Source organism: Nelumbo lutea, chromosome 8 (assembly GCF_056320005.1).
Source record: "Nelumbo lutea isolate HS-2025 chromosome 8, American lotus-T2T, whole genome shotgun sequence".
Taxonomy (NCBI): domain Eukaryota; kingdom Viridiplantae; phylum Streptophyta; class Magnoliopsida; order Proteales; family Nelumbonaceae; genus Nelumbo; species Nelumbo lutea.
In genome coordinates, this window is record NC_142691.1 from 55,342,660 (window position 1) to 55,358,926 (window position 16,267).

General features: G+C 35.2%; 1 long non-coding RNA gene across 1 annotated transcript; it reads right to left on the reverse strand.

Annotated features, from left to right (window-relative positions):
• Positions 1–1,667: 1,667 nt before the first annotated feature.
• LOC148844271 (uncharacterized) lies at positions 1,668–10,621 on the reverse strand. The gene is made up of 3 exons (XR_016103767.1): positions 10,297–10,621; positions 4,932–5,199; positions 1,668–2,307 (listed from the first exon to the last, which is right to left on the reverse strand). It is a non-coding gene; the product is annotated as an uncharacterized LOC148844271 (long non-coding RNA).
• Positions 10,622–16,267: the final 5,646 nt, after the last annotated feature.

Below are 16,267 nucleotides of genomic sequence, written 5' to 3' on the forward strand. Positions count from 1 at the left end.
ATTTTAAAATAAAACTCAACTTTATAGTATAGAAATTATATGATTGATGGAATATAATATTAAATAACCAATTGAAATTATGTTTTTGAAGTCAGAAATCAAAGAACATGTTTTTTGGAATTAGTTTTGAAAACAAAATTCAAATACACAATTAATTAAGAGCATGTTTAATTTTATATTTTAGTTTTGAAAAATAATTTATATTTGAACTAATTGATTGGTGCAGTATAAGAGAAGGACAATACGTTCTATGCAAGCTGTGACTATTCTAAGACATATAAGAAACAGAAATGATGCTATTGACCCATCTTAGTAAAAATTTACCGATATAGCATCATCACGAAAATTCTATCTTAGTACGTTCTTACCAAGTTGATGCCATTTTAGAATTTTTATCTAAGTTCATTTTTACCAAGATAACATTATTATTTCGAGTTTATATTCAATTAGGACTTTCCTTTTGAAGGATTTTAGTAGGATTCTATTTTGGACCCGGTTCTCCATAGCTGTCATCTTGGTAAGCTCTTCTGACTTCAAATACATAGTACAAGAAATGATCATGCATTGTTTAATACAAAGAATAAAAGAAAGTTGTTTGAAATGTCTTCAACTATTAAAACAGACAACATCGATCTGGAAAAAATTAGGATAAATATACCCAAGAATAGAGATTGGCAACAACAAATTATGGTTAAATTAAGGTTGTGGCTATTTGGGGATTTAATTAGAAAAATAAATGATAGAAAATTTATGAACAAATAAATATTCTTTTTTCGCAATGTTTGGGGATTTAATTAATCAACAATATTGACTCATATTTTCTGAGTGGCCATTGTTGTGTAATTTATGCATAGTTAATTCAGGCAAGTGTACCTTAGTTAAATGTGCGTATAATGATGAGAAAAGTGTCGATCCCACAGAGACTATATCACAGTACCAAATCAATTTTAAACCAAACTAAGTTGAACTTATGAATCAATTGAATGAATAAAAGTTAAAAGAATTTATGCAAATCGAAGAACTTAATAAAAACTGAATTGATGGATGAATGCAGTTAGGGTTTACATTTCATTAAATCAATGTTATATAATTGCCTATTTAATCCAACTTAAGACCAAAATTACCCTAAGGTATATTAAAGTTATTTGCATGTGATGGTAGATTTCCCTAAATTAATTAATAAGCTTTCTCAAGTCATATTAATCCATTTCTACCATCAAATTTCTAAGTAGTTGTCAAAAGAAAAAATAAGCATTAATTTCTTTGAAAACCTCTAATCGTAGAAGGGAATTTGACTAAGTTTCCTTGATTCCCACACATGAGCTAATCATCTTTCGATATCATAGTCTATTATGCAATTTTTATTGCCTAGAGATATAATTCATAACAATCCTTTGGTTAATCATTAATGAATCATCAAATCATTAAAAGATAAGTCAGTTCTTTTAAAGCATTAAGCATAGCAATAAAAATTCCTCATGCAAATAATAAAGGTCTTGAATTGAATTAAACAAATAACAATATAATCTTAATATCAAAATCCATCTAAACCCTAGGTAAGAGAATTTAGTTAGACATCATTAAATTCAACATACTCAAGAGAATTAAAGGGGTAACACAACAATAACACATGAAAGAATAAATACAATAACAAAAGAACTTTAGCCTTTGAAAGTAGAAGACAAGTGCATCAACTAAGCCTTTCTCCCTCTTGAATTCAGATTCTTCCTCTCCCTCCCTGGCATTTTGAAATTGCTTTCTCTTCTCTTCTGATGTGCTGAGACTACTTCCTCTTCTCTTCTCTGCTGAGTTCTCTCTGAAGATGTACCCCCTTGCCTTGAGTCTATAGTCCTTTTTATAGTGCAGCATCCCCTTAATTTTTTTTAATGTAGATTCCTAATTCAACACAAATTAGGTCTCTTAGTCTTTATCTCAGTTGAATTCCTATCTCTTCTGCACTGCTAATTGCCAGACCCGAAATGTGTAGCTCGAATTGCATTTGGTTGGCGGCGGAACTAGGTTGATTGATAAACACAAGAGTTATAGCCCTACCTCTTACCTTTAATTATCCATTTGAATCACTTCAATCTGAGTTGTACACAGAAGGTTATGTCCAAAATAAAAGAACTATATCAAAACAGGAAATTTCCCGATTTTTGTGCATACATATCAAATGTGATTTCAATGGATTCTCTCCTTCATGGCTACATCATGGAGAATCATTGCTGTATGGTCCTTTCCCTATGATTATCTTGATCAATTAAATCAAACTCCTCTTTAAAATTGCACAATTAAGATCCAAATCATCTTGCAAAACAATTTTATCATAATTAGTGCAATACTATACTAATTCCAAAAAAATTATTACCAAAATCATCAAATTTGAGATTTGAAAATATGTACAAATATAGGCTTATCAAATACCCCCAAACTTAGCTTTTGATCATCCTCAATCAAAATATGAATAAAATCATACTTAATCTCATGAATTGATCATGCTTTGCTTATCTTGATTTTCCAAAGTATATGCCTCAAAGATTATATAAGGTGTATAACTTAGAAAGCATTCAAAATACCATCCAAGAATTATCATGTATCTTATACTAATAAAATCTCATCATGAAAATTGAAGTATGTGAGTGTGTGTGTGTGTGTTTGTCAATTTTCGAGTGTCATGCATGTTTCTTAGTTCAAATTATGCAAACCAATAGATCTTTGAAATTTTTGGATATTCCATAGGCTTGTTCTTCATAGTCCTTCACTAATGTAGACAATCATAAAACTTTATTTCAATAGGTCTTTATTAAGCTTGTAATGTGAGGCCTAGGTAGGGGCTAACAAAAAAAGGATAAGGAATTATAAAGCAAAAGACCATAGAAGGATATGCACATATAAATTTATTCTCCAGATATCCCCATATTCTTTATTTTTGACATGTATTACAACCCCCAAACTTATTTCTTTTGATCTTCTTGGGTAGTGAATAAACTTTTCAGCACATAATTTTAAGCTCATGATATATTTCTGAAGCCTCTTTCCTTTCTTTCTCAATACTTTTTCTTTTATTTTTCTTTCATCTTCCCTTCTTTCATTCATCAACATCATTGTGCAAATTTAAGCTCTCTTAAAGGGTAGATCATGGTTTTTCGGGTTTGACAGGTTAAGTACAATGAGTGTTAAAGAAAAGAATTCGAATGGTGGCTAATCATATGCTTTGCATGTCATTCTTTTGAAAAGGTTCAAAAGGGTAACTAAGGATTCAAATATATCAAGGTTGGCTTGAAAAGGCTCAAACGATCCAAATATGGCCTAATCAAACAAGTTCTAGAATATCACATAATGATCATATTGATCCATATATCTCACAATCATTCACCAAGTTGCACAAAATTCACAAGATCATGGCATAATGTGCTCAAGAATTTCAACTTTCATTATACAATAGAGTTAACACGAGAATCAATCTATTCTCAGGATTAACATTTATCTTCCTTTTCTAAATCATTTTTGATTTCAATCAAGAATTTATCTTAGACTTTTAGTCATCAAGAAAAATCCAATAATCACAAACTTAAGCTAAAGCATATTTCAAAAAAAAAAAATAGTGCAATCAAACCATGCTCATGCTCTTGGGTTCACAAAAAATGCAATCTCCTCCCCCCAAACTCAAATTTAACATTGTCCTCAATGTCAAGTAAATTAAAGAGCAAAAAGAAGGGAAAGAAACTTCATTTCGAGTTGGTCTTGGTTTCAGCTATACATGCTGAAATTTCCTATCCATAGACTCCAAAATTGCAACCTACTTTACATCAATCAAAAGAGAAGAAAAAAACAACAATAACAAGAAAAATAAAAAATTAAAACAAAACTTAAAAGGAATTAAAGAAACATGAAACAACTAAAAATCTTAAAGTGCATAAATGAAAAGTTTTCTAAGTTATAGTCGTTAGCTTGACTCTGTTTCCATTTTCATAGATCTTTAAAGTGAATGGTGGAGTTGAAGAAAGCATTATGTCCACTATCAATGTAAGGCTTTAATCTTTGCCCTTCATTAGATATTCAATTGCACCATGGGGAAAAACTCTAGTTACTATGTACGGACCACTCCATCTTGACTTTAGTTTGCTGGGAAAAAGCTTCAATCTAAAATTATAAAGAAGAACATTGTCTTCAACTGTGAATTCTTTCTTTTAAATGTATGCATCATGCCATGTCTTGGTCATTTTTTTATAAATTCTAAAATTCTCATAAGCTTGGTGCCACCATTCTTCAAGTTCATTCAATTGCATCTTTCTTTGTTCACCTATAACTTGCAAATCAAAATTAAGCAGTTTCATTGCCCAATATGCTTTATGCTCTAATTCAATAGGGAAGTGACAAGCCTTACCAAACACCAACCTATAAGGAGACATTCCATTGGGTGTTTTGAAAGCTATCCTATGGGCCCAAAGTGCATCAACCAATTTCATTGACCAATCCTTCATAGATAAGCTCACAGTCTTTTCCAAAATACCTTTTAATTCCCTATTTGAAATTTCTACTTGTCCACTAGTTTGGAGATGATACGGGGTAATAATCTTATGGGAAACACCATATTTAATTAATAAGTTATCAAATTGTTTATTGCAAAAGTATTTACCTCCATCACTAAGGATATCCCTCGATGTACCAAATCTAGTAAAAATATTTTTTTTTTCAATAATTTGATTACAACCTTAGCATCATTAATGGGACATGGAATTGCTTTCATCCATTTACTCACATAATCAAAAACAACAAGTATATACTCATTATTAAAGGATTTTGGAAAAGGACCTATAAAATCAATGCCCCAAACATAAAAAAATATCACAAATAAGAATATTGTTTAGGGGCATCTCATTTTTCCTTAATATACTACCTGTCCATTGGCATCGATCACAAGAACTTACATAGGCATAAGTATCATTGAATAATGTAGGCCAATAAAATCCACTTTGTAAAACCTTCGTCGTCGTCTTGGATGGTTCATGGTGTCCACTTGCTTCTTTTTCATGACAAAAGCTAAGTATATTCCACACCTCTTCCTTTGGCATGCATCTTCTAACCATGCCATCTGCACAAATCTTGTATAAATACGGTTCCTCCCAAAGATAGTGACTTATATCAGATAAAGTTTTTTCTTTTGATGAAAAGAAATGTTAGGGGGCAACTTGTCACCTACAAGAAAATTAGTAAAATCAGCATACCACGGTTCATTATTATCATGCACAAAACATAATTTCTCATTAGAAAATTAATAATGCAAAGGCTGTTCATCCATTCTCTCCACATACTCCCCGTTCAATCTACACACGTGATCAACTACCATGTTTTCGATGCCTTTCTTGTCTTTGATTTCTAAGTCAAATTCTTGCAACAATAAAATTCATCTTATCAACCTAGGATTTGCATCTTTTTGAGCAAATAATACTTTATTGCAGAATGGTGATAGACAATCACTTTAGATAAGATAAAATAAGGTCTAAATTTTTCAATAGCAAATATTATAGCAAGTAGTTTTTTTTTTCTGTTGTTGTATAATTTCTTTGTGCCTCATTCATGGTTCTACTTGCATAATAAATGGTATGAAATTTCATGTATATTCTTTATCCTAAAACTGCACCTAAAGTATCATCACTTGCATTACACATGATCTCAAAAGGCAAATTCCAAATGGGGCCGAAACTATGGGAGTTTGGATCAATTTCTCTTTTAAACAATTAAATGCATGCAAACAAGTGTTGGGAGAATCACGAAATCAAGCAAACTCTAACAAAGTTTCAAAACAGCAGAAATAATATTTTTCTCCCTTTTTGTGTGAATCTGTTAGGAAACAATTTAGTAGAGCTTAAAACCAAAGAACAAGCACACAAGAACACAACCAAATTTACGTGATAGGCACGAACCCGGTAGTATCAACCCCGCACGTGCCACCTCAGTCCTACCTATAACGGCTGTGGCAGGCCGACAATGGCGGTTGTACCCGCCCTATCAAAGGCCAGCAGTCCTGTTGCAACGAAATTCTGTTATAAGGAGCCTATTCTCAAAAAATTAGTATCTTCTGGATTACTTGCGCTATCTCAATCTTAGCCTTCATCCTCTCCTTGCTTCTTACATAGAATACTAATTTAATTGTCGAAGTGTTCCCGCCGGGCAAACCCCCCGGGGATTCTTCTTCTTCCTCATCTCAGGTACCTTTCGGAAGCCACGCGAGTGCCAGCTAGGAGTGATCGGATCGCGCACCATCAACTCTGATTATCACAAAACAAGACATATTTCTGTTGCTTGAAACCAAGCTTTCTTACAAACTGCTTCATCCATAACAATTCTTTACAAGCTTCTGTTGCTGCAATAAACTATGCCTCTACTGTAGAAAGAGCAATACACTTCTGCAACCTTGACTGCCACGAAACAGCACCACTAGAGAAAATAATCAGATAACCTGGAGTAGACTAACACTGGTTTACCACTCTACTACATCCCAATGCTTTCTTCCTGGGTTCGAAAGGAAACGACTAACAACTCCGACTGCATGAGCTATGTTTGGCCTTGTACATACCATTGCATACATCAAACTTCCTACTGCTGAAACATATGGAACCTTTTCCATATCTTCCTTCTCTTTATCTATTGAAGGGCCTTGATCTGATCTTAACTTGAAGGGGTTAGATAAAGGAGAAGAAACCACTTTAGCTTTATCCATATGGAACCTTTCAAGTACCTTGTCAATGTAGTTCCTGTGACATGTACAACTTCTTCTTTTTCCTGTCTCAACAAATTTGAATGCCAAGAATTTGTTTTACTGGTCCCAAGTCCTTCATGGCAAAGGACTTACTTAACTGCTTCTTCAAATTCTCAATCCTTGAAGAATTTCTGCCAACAATCAACATGTCATCAACGTAAAGTAATAAGATAATAAAATCATCATTAGAGAATTTCTGCACAAAAACGCAGTAATCAGAAGCAGTCTTCTTATAGCCATGCTCCCCCATAACTAACTCAAACTTCTTGTACCATTGTCTGGGTGCTTGTTTCAAACCGTAAAGGCTTTTCTTCAACCGACAAACATAACCCTCTTTTCCTTTTACCTCGAAACTATCTGGTTGTTCCATATAGATCTCTTCCTCCAATTCACATGAAGAAAGGCAGTTTTCACATCCATCTGCTCAATCTCTAAATCCAGGCTAGCTGCTAAGCCTAAAACAACACGTATGGAAAAAATTTTCACAACAGGAGAGAAAATTTCATCAAAATCAATACCTTTTCTCTAACTAAATCCCTTGACAAAAAATCTGGCTTTGTATCGTGGTTGTGAAGTATGTTCTTCTTGCTTCACCTTGTAAACCCACTTGTTCTTCAAAGCTCTCTTACCCTTAGGCAACTTTAACAGATCAAACGTGTGATTGTCATATAAAGATTGCATCTCATCTTCCATAGCATCAGCCCAATGTGCCCTATTTTCATCTTCCATGTCTTCTGCATAACATTGAGGCTCTCCCTCATCTGTCAATAATACATACTCATTTGCATCATACCATGTGGAAGGATATCGATCTCTGGTAGACCTTCTGAGTTGAATTTCTGGTTTTAGCAACTAATCAATAGTCTGATAATCTGTCTCGACCTGCGTAGGAGCATCTACATCATCAGTACCCTATTGATCATCCTGGGTATTTTCCTTCTATGCTGATAAAGGAATCGGATCCAAATCAATCAAATCATCACTGTATTGATGGATTGCTTTTTCTGTCTTCTCAACATCTTGTATAGTCTGATCTTCTATAAACACAACATCGCGACTCCTAACTAGCTTGTTCTCGACTGGATCATATAATCCGTACCCAAATTCATCTAGACCATAACCAACAAAGATGCATTGTCGTGTCTTCACATCAAGCTTAGACCTCTCATCTTTTGGGATGTGCACAAATGCCTTGCAACTGAAAACACGCAGATGAACATAAGAAAACATCTTTGCCAGTCCAAACTCTGTTTGGAACATCAAACTGAAGAGGAACACATGGTGTGAGATTAAGAACATGTACAACTGTATTCAAAGCCTCACCCCAGAAGGATCTTCACAGTTGAGCCCACGAAAGAAGACATCTTACTCTTTCAACTAGAGTCATGTTCATTCTCTCAGCCAAACCATTCAACTGAGGAGTCTTGAGAGGTGTCTTTTGATGTCGAATGCCTTGATGCCTACAGTACTCATCAAAAGGACCTAAATACTCTCCCCCATTATCTGTTATGATGCATCGCACTTTCTTCCCAGTCTATCGCTCAACTAGAGCCTGAAACTGTTTGAACACGTCTAACACTTGATCTTAGCTCTTCAAAGTGTACACCCATAACTTTCTTGAACAAACATCTATGAAGGTCACAAAATAACATGCGCCACCCAGAGTTCTTGTCTTCATAGGACCACACACATCTGAATGTACTAGATCAAGTATACCGCATTTTCTTGAAGAAGGGGAACTGTTGAAAGAAACTCTATTCTGCTTCCCTACCAAGCAATGAGTACACTTTTCCAAATGTTGATCATTCATGCTAGAAAGAAGATTCTTCTTAGCCAATACTGTCAAGCATTTCTCGCTTATGTGAGCAAGTCTCTTATGCCACAACTCTGATATAAGCTTATCTTTCACAGCATTGATAGCGTCTTGTGAGAGTCTTGCTTGCAGTATATACAAGCTAGAATGCTTGTTTCCATGAGCAACAATCATAGCACCTCTAGTAAGCTCCACTGACCATTATTGAAGGTGTTGCAATATCCTTCATCATCAAGTTTACCTGTAGAGATCAAATTCAAGCGAATATCAGGAATATGCTTTACCCCTCTAAGAAGTAGATTCGTGCCATTGTTCATCTCCAAGCACACATCTCTAATACCAACGACTTTGGCTAAGCCATCATTGCCCATCTTTATTGTACCAAAGTCACCTGCCGTATAGGATGTAAAGAATTCCTTTCAAGATGTGGCATGAATGGAGGCTCCACTATCAATAACCCAACTAGTCTCATGACATGCAATATTGACAACATCATTATCATAAACAACAAGAAAGTCTTCAGTAGAAGTGGTAGCAACTCTATCATTTTCCTTGGTATCACCACCCTCTTGTTCTTTACCTTTCTTCTTGTTCTCCCGTTTCAAATGTCTACAATATTTCTTGATGTGTCCTTTCATGCTGCAGTAATGGCACTCAACATTAGCAAACCTGTTGGACTTACTTCTTCATTTATCTTTGTTCCTGGAATCTCTGCTCTTACTCCGTCCCCTTCTTTCTGTAACCAAAATCTTTGACTGCTGAGAAGACCCATGTGACTTTCTTCTCGTTTCTTCATTTAAAATACTGCTCTTACCTAGATCCATATTGATTATACCATTCGGAGTTGAGTTACTCAATGGCATTCTGAATGTCTCCCAAGAGTCTGGCAATGTACCCAGTAGACACAACCCTTGAATCTCATCATCAAACTTGATACCCATTCCAGCTAGCTAATTAATTATACCTTGGAACGTATTCAAGTGATTTGTCAACGAAGTTCCATCTCGATACCTCAAAGCCATCAATTGCTTGATGAGAATCATTTTATTATTTCTTGTTTTCCGAGCATACAACTCTTCAAGTTTATTTCAAAGTGTCCGTGCATGTGTTTCTCCACTAATATGATTCAAAACATTATCATCTACTCACTGCCTTATATACCCACAAGTCTGTCGATGTGACAAGGTTCATTGTTCCTCAGACATATTTTCTAGTTTCTCAGTGGCAAACACCGGTAAATAAAATTGTTTAACATAAAGGAGATCTTCCATTTTTCCTTTCCAAGTATGGTAATTTGCACCATTCAATGTAATCATTCTACTCAAATTAGCTTCCATATTCAACACAAAATATTCAGTAACAATAACCACAAGCTCTGATACCACTTGTTGGGAGAATCATGAAATCAAGTAAACTCTAACAAATTTTCAAAACAGCAGAAATAATATTTTTCTCCCTCTTTGTGTGAATCTGTTAGGAAACAATTTAGTAGAGCTTAAAACCAAAGAACAAGCACACAAGAACACAACCAAATTTACGTGGAAAAACCTTCCCGGTGTGGGAAGGAAAAACCACGGTCACCCAAAAACTTTCACTATCAAGAAAGTCATTGTACAAGGGTTCTCTCTAGATAAAACTAGAGGCATGCAATCAGAAAATCATCAAGAAAATATATTCCTTGGAAACCAACAAATATTTCAAGATAATGGAGAAATCTCACCCAAAATGGAGGTACTGTTCACTGACTCAGATCTCACAAACCAGTGAGCCAAACCAGATCTCCACCGTTCAGATTGAAGAACCTTAAGTCGCGAGCATGCCTACGAAATGTCAGCTCAATCGGACCATAAACGACCTACGATCGAAGCACAAGATGAAAACGTGCATGCTGGAATTTGAAAAGTCTACTCCTTTTCTCTCTCCGTTTTTGCACGGGATTCCCTCCTTTTTCTTTTCTTCTTCTAATCTTTTTGGCAGCCAACACCACTAAAAGGTTATTTCCTTTGACTATTTTCATTTTGGTCAAAATTACCCTCATCCATGGGCTAAAAAATACCACATGGGCTTCTTGAGCCATCCTCCACATAAGAAGGAAACCCAACAACAAGCACTATCAATTACAAACGGTGTGTCCTTCACTAAAAGATTAGTTAGAGGCCTAGCAATTTTAGAAAAGTCCTTAATGAACTTTCTATAAAAACCTGAATGTCCCAAAAAACCTCTAACTTCCTTCAACGATTTTGGAGGTGGAAGTTTTTCAATTAACTCAATTTTAGCTCTATCCACTTCAATACCTTTAGAAGATACTTTATGGCCTAAAACAATTCATTCCTTAACCATAAAATGACATTTTTCCCAATTAAGAATAAGGTTAAATTCATCACATCTTTTAAGCACCAAAGACAAACTATGCAACCATGCATCAAATGAAGATCCAAAAACAGAGAAGTCATCCATAACTATCGCCATAAAATCATCAATGAAATCTGAAAATAGAGACATCATGCATCTTCGAAACGTAGTAGGGACATTGCACAAACCAAAAGGCATTCTCCTAAATGCAAATGTTCTATAAGGGCATGTAAAGGTAGTTTTCTCTTGATCTTCAAGAGCAATGTAATTTGGTGATAACCAGAAAAACCATCAAGAAAAAAAAATAAAATTCCTGACCAGCAAGTTTTTCAATCGTTTGATCAATAAAGTAAGCATCATTCAATTTCATATAGTCGATACATACCCTTCAACTTGTTACTGTCCTTGTAGGGATTAATTCATTATTTTCATTTTCAACTACAGTGGTCCCACCCTTTTTTGGCACAACTTGCGTAGGACTTACCCAAGAAGAATCAGAGATAGGAAAGATAATACCTGAATCAAGCCATTTTATCACCTCTTTCTTTACTATCTCTTTCATATTAGGATTTAACCTCCTTTGGGGCTGCACCATAGGCTTGAATCCTTCTTCCATCATAATTTTGTGCATGCAAACTGATGGATGTATTCCTTGAATGTCGTCAATGCTCCATCCAATCACCCTTTTGTGTTCTCTAAGCACCTTTATCAGCTTTTCTTCTTCAAGACCTATCAAGTAGGTAGAAATAATCACAGGTAAGGTAGATGAATTTCCCGATTTTTATGCATACATATCAAATCCGATTTTAATGGAGTCTCTCCTTCATGGCTATATTATGGAGCATCATTGCTGCATGGTCCTTCCTCTATGATTATCTTGATCAATTAAATCAAACTCCTCCTTAAAATTGCACAATTAAGCTCCAAATCATCTTGCAAGACAATTTCATCATAATTAGTGCAATACCATGCTAATTATAAAAATATTATTACCAAAATCATCAAGTTAGAGGTATGAAAATATGTACAAATATAGGCTTATCAGCCATAATATAAGGTTCCAAGTGCAAAGGGAATTGGTTCGGATCCTCATCAATATCTGATAAAATGATTTGAATCTAATTTCCAGAATCAAGGGTTAGAGAATCTGATAGATTAAAATTTAGATCATATACATTTTCTGTCAAATCTGATTCAGATATACCCTGATTCAAATTAAATCCCATCTATTTGCATCCCTATATGAGGTTAAGAATGGAAATATGAATATGCATATTGATTTGTAAAAATAATGTCTGATTGCAAGAACAAATAGCAAAGTCTATTGCGTGGTCTTAAAATTGATGCACCTCCTAAATCCTAGTTGAGAACACATCTGCTGCTGAGTTCGGAACACATTGTTGCACCTATATGCCTCACTATAGCTATACGTTGAGAGTATCTCTCATATTTTCATGTTATCATTCATGAGGAGATGTTCCCAATGTACAACTGTAGTGTCATATGGTTAGGATTCTTATGGGTCACAGGAGATCTGAATTCTCTACTGCTATGACTCCCTTGTAAGCCCCAATGAAACAAGGCACCTAGTGATGAAAATTAAAAAGTTGCTCATGTGTTGTTCATAGGACTCTCCCTGTGGAATAATCAACAACTCGTGCTATCCACGAGACTCCCTGTGGAATGTGGATAGCCAAATTTTTCTCCTTAGAATATGATATAATTGTATGCTTGTTGGGATCCAAATCACCTGTAATCCGTAAAGAATTGGCTTTATAATCCTTTCTGCATTTTTGGGTGCATGAATGGTCGGTCAGAAGAAAACTAGCCCTTTAGATGATGTGTTTAAATATTAATTTATGAAATACTTATATTCTATACATAACGAACTAGCCAAACTTGTGTTACTCCGTTTCAGGATTTTATCACTCTGCCATCCTAAACACATGACATAAAGAGAGGAGATCTATGGGAATTGGCAAAGAGATGCTACATGAGCTTGAGTAATTCTATCGATTGCAACAAGCATTTCTCAAACATGGGTGACCATAACTACCTCATGTGCAAGGCAATCGACAACCCTGGCTTTACCTCATCCTCGTTGTTGAGAATTTGCTTCATCTTTATTTTTGAGAACCCTTTGGTCGATGATTTAAATGATTAATGCCAAGAGGTTGGACTGGAAGATTACATAGGTTGCTCTTCAGTTCATAGTGTTGGTCCCTCCATTGTTGATGTGTTGGTCATTGTGACACTAGCAAGTGCACTAGCCGTTCAAGTAATAAAGTAGAGAGTGAAGTATCGTTCCCACGAGGATTTAGGAAACAATTACCAATACTAAATTGAGCACTTCTTATCTGATCAACAAAATAAATCAAAACTCTAATGAAAGCTAAGAAATCCTAAATTAAAATCTATCTAAATCATTGGTCCAATTGCTTTCAATTCAGGTTAGAAGAGTAAGCAGTAAATGTCAATCTCAGAATTCAGTAATCTATCAATTTGGATCATTCGAATGAATCATGATTGAGCCTTGGTTTGGTGAAACCCCAAGGTCATGAACAGCCTCTCTCAAGCGTATGTTCATCCTATGCATGAGTGATGGTTCTTCTATCTCTAGCAAGAATCTAATCCCCATGCATGCATTTCTTCAAACACTTCTAAGGCATCAATTCAAATCTGAATTGATCACCAACTGAATTGTGCAAGTTATCTCTAACCTTGCACTCAATTCAGTTCTTGAGAGGAAGGCTCTCCCACTCTTAGAGGTTCGGCCACCTTGAGAGAAGAGAAGAGAAGAAGGCTAGGCGCAAGGAAGAAGAAGAAGAAGGGCTGAAGGAAGTTCAAGACAAGCAAGTTAGAAGAAGAAGGTGAGTTCGAATTGAGAGTTTGTGATTCAAAGATCTTCTGTAATAAATCATTTGTAGTTTCATTCTCTTTTGATTTGAATTCAGTTTCTTAGTTATATGTTCTTTCTTCTTTCTCCTTGTTTCCATTCTTCCTTGATGTATTTCAGCTTGTGAAATTTCAGTTCAGCAATCTAATTCTTTTTGATTCATTCAAATGGTCATGCATTGTATTTGAAGTTTCTTGAATAAGGGTGTGATTGTAGATTAATTCGGCCAACTAACCTTCAAAACTCATATCTGAATTCTCAGATCTGAGATTGCAAGATCTGAATTGCTTGAAAGAGAATTCAGATCTGCAATTTTCAGATTGGGCAAATTAATCTACAGCTTGGAATTCCTAGAGTGCTTGAGAGAGATTCTAGGAATTCAGATCTACTATTCAAGAACTGAATTGAGTGCAAGGTTAGAGATAACTTGCACAATTCAGTTGGTGATCAATTCAGATTTGAATTGATGCCTTAGAAGTGTTTGAAGAAATGCATGCATGGGGATTAGATTCTTGCTAGAGATAGAAGAACCATCACTCATGCATAGGATGAACATACGCTTGAGAGAGGCTGTTCATGACCTTGGGGTTTCACCAAACCAAGGCTCAATCATGATTCATTCGAATGATCCAAATTGATAGATTGCTGAATTCTGAGATTGACATTTACTGCTTACTCTTCTAACCTGAATTGAAAGCAATTGGACCAATGATTTAGATAGATTTTAATTTAGGATTTCTTAGATTTCATTAGAGTTTTGATTTATTTTGTTGATCAGATAAGAAGTGCTCAATTTAGTATTGGTAATTGTTTCCTAAATCCTCGTGGGAACGATACTTCACTCTCTACTTTATTACTTGAACGGCTAGTGCACTTGCTAGTGTCACAATGACCAACACATCAAGTTTTTGGCGCCGTTGCCGGGGATTTATAGAAGCAATATTAGGAAACATTGAACATTCTTAATCTGATCTCATTCAGCATTGCATTCATAGTTGGGTTAATTTGCTAACTTTTTCATTTCAGCTTGGACTGCAACTGCTGTACTACTGTAGTTATGTTTCTTCTTTCTTAAGTAGATTACTTTCTTTTTTTGGTTTCAGTTTCATTTTAATAAAGGCATATTTGATTTCTATTCAATCTTGGTGTTGTTCCCTTCAAAAAGAAAAAAAAAAAGAAAAAAAATTCACATAAACATGAGTGTTGCAGATCTGAGTTGCATTCGGCACTTAGATCAGCAGATTTCAGATCTGCAGCACTCAGCCGAAAAGAGTTGCTTGTGTTTCAGACTTTATTTTTTTTTTCTTTCTTTCATTACAAAAAGAAAAAAAAACAAATGAAAAAAAAAGGGGAGATCTTTTGAACAACAAGAGGAGCAATTGAGAATTCGGATCAGAATTCAGATTTGAATTCAGATCTGAATTCTGCTATTGCAGATCTGCAACAGTTCAGATCTGAGTTCCTCTGAACTCAGACCTGAACTGATGAAATTTTGAGGGGAATTGGGTGTCATCACCACCCCAATTCACCCTAGGGCACTTCTGATATTCCCCCAAAACAATTTGGTAGTAATAACTGAAGGTAAGGCAATTGAGAATTCAGATCCAAACTCAGACTTGAGTTCAGATCTGAATTCTGCTGTTACAGATCTGCTCAGTTCAGATCTGAATTCCTCTGAACTCAGATCTGAACCGATGCAAGTTTGAGGTGAATTGGGTGCCATCACTACCCCAATCCACCCTATGATACATCCAACCTGCCTCAAGGGTGAATGGATAGCAAGGAATGAGAGAAATTCAAATCTGAAATGCAGTTGATATGATGTGAGGACTGAACTGATACAGAGCATACTATGAATTCTGGGTGGACTGAATTCTTGGCTTTACCCACTTGTAACCGAGCTACATTAGCTAAGGAGGTGTATGTTTGGATTGAATAATTGTTATGCCTCAGATATTTAAGAAAAATTAGCACTTTCCAAGTATTTCTTTTATCATTCAGATCTGTAGCAGGGCTGCTATAGTGCAACAGTTAGCAGACCTGATTTCAGATTTCTACAAAAGTTGTATAGACCGAATAGCTTGCAATACCAAACATTGCAGACCCAATTTTTAGGTCTTAGCAAGTGTTTGATATGCATCAGCTATACAGGTTTGAGCTTCAATTGTAGAGTTTAAAATCTTTAACCCAAGCCTAACTCAGGACTGGTTTTAGTTTATTTCAGATCCTTTTAAATTATTTTTTTTTCAGAACAGATCTGATTTCAGCCCTAAAGCATCACAGAATTGATTCCAACCTTAATGGATGTATATTGTAGTGTATACCAATGAGTGTGTATGAGATATCCAGCTCAGATCTGAATTATTATTTATTAATTTCTCTGAACTCAGATCTAAATTGGGTCTGAATTCAGATGTTGCAATCGATGGATGTAGATAAAGGA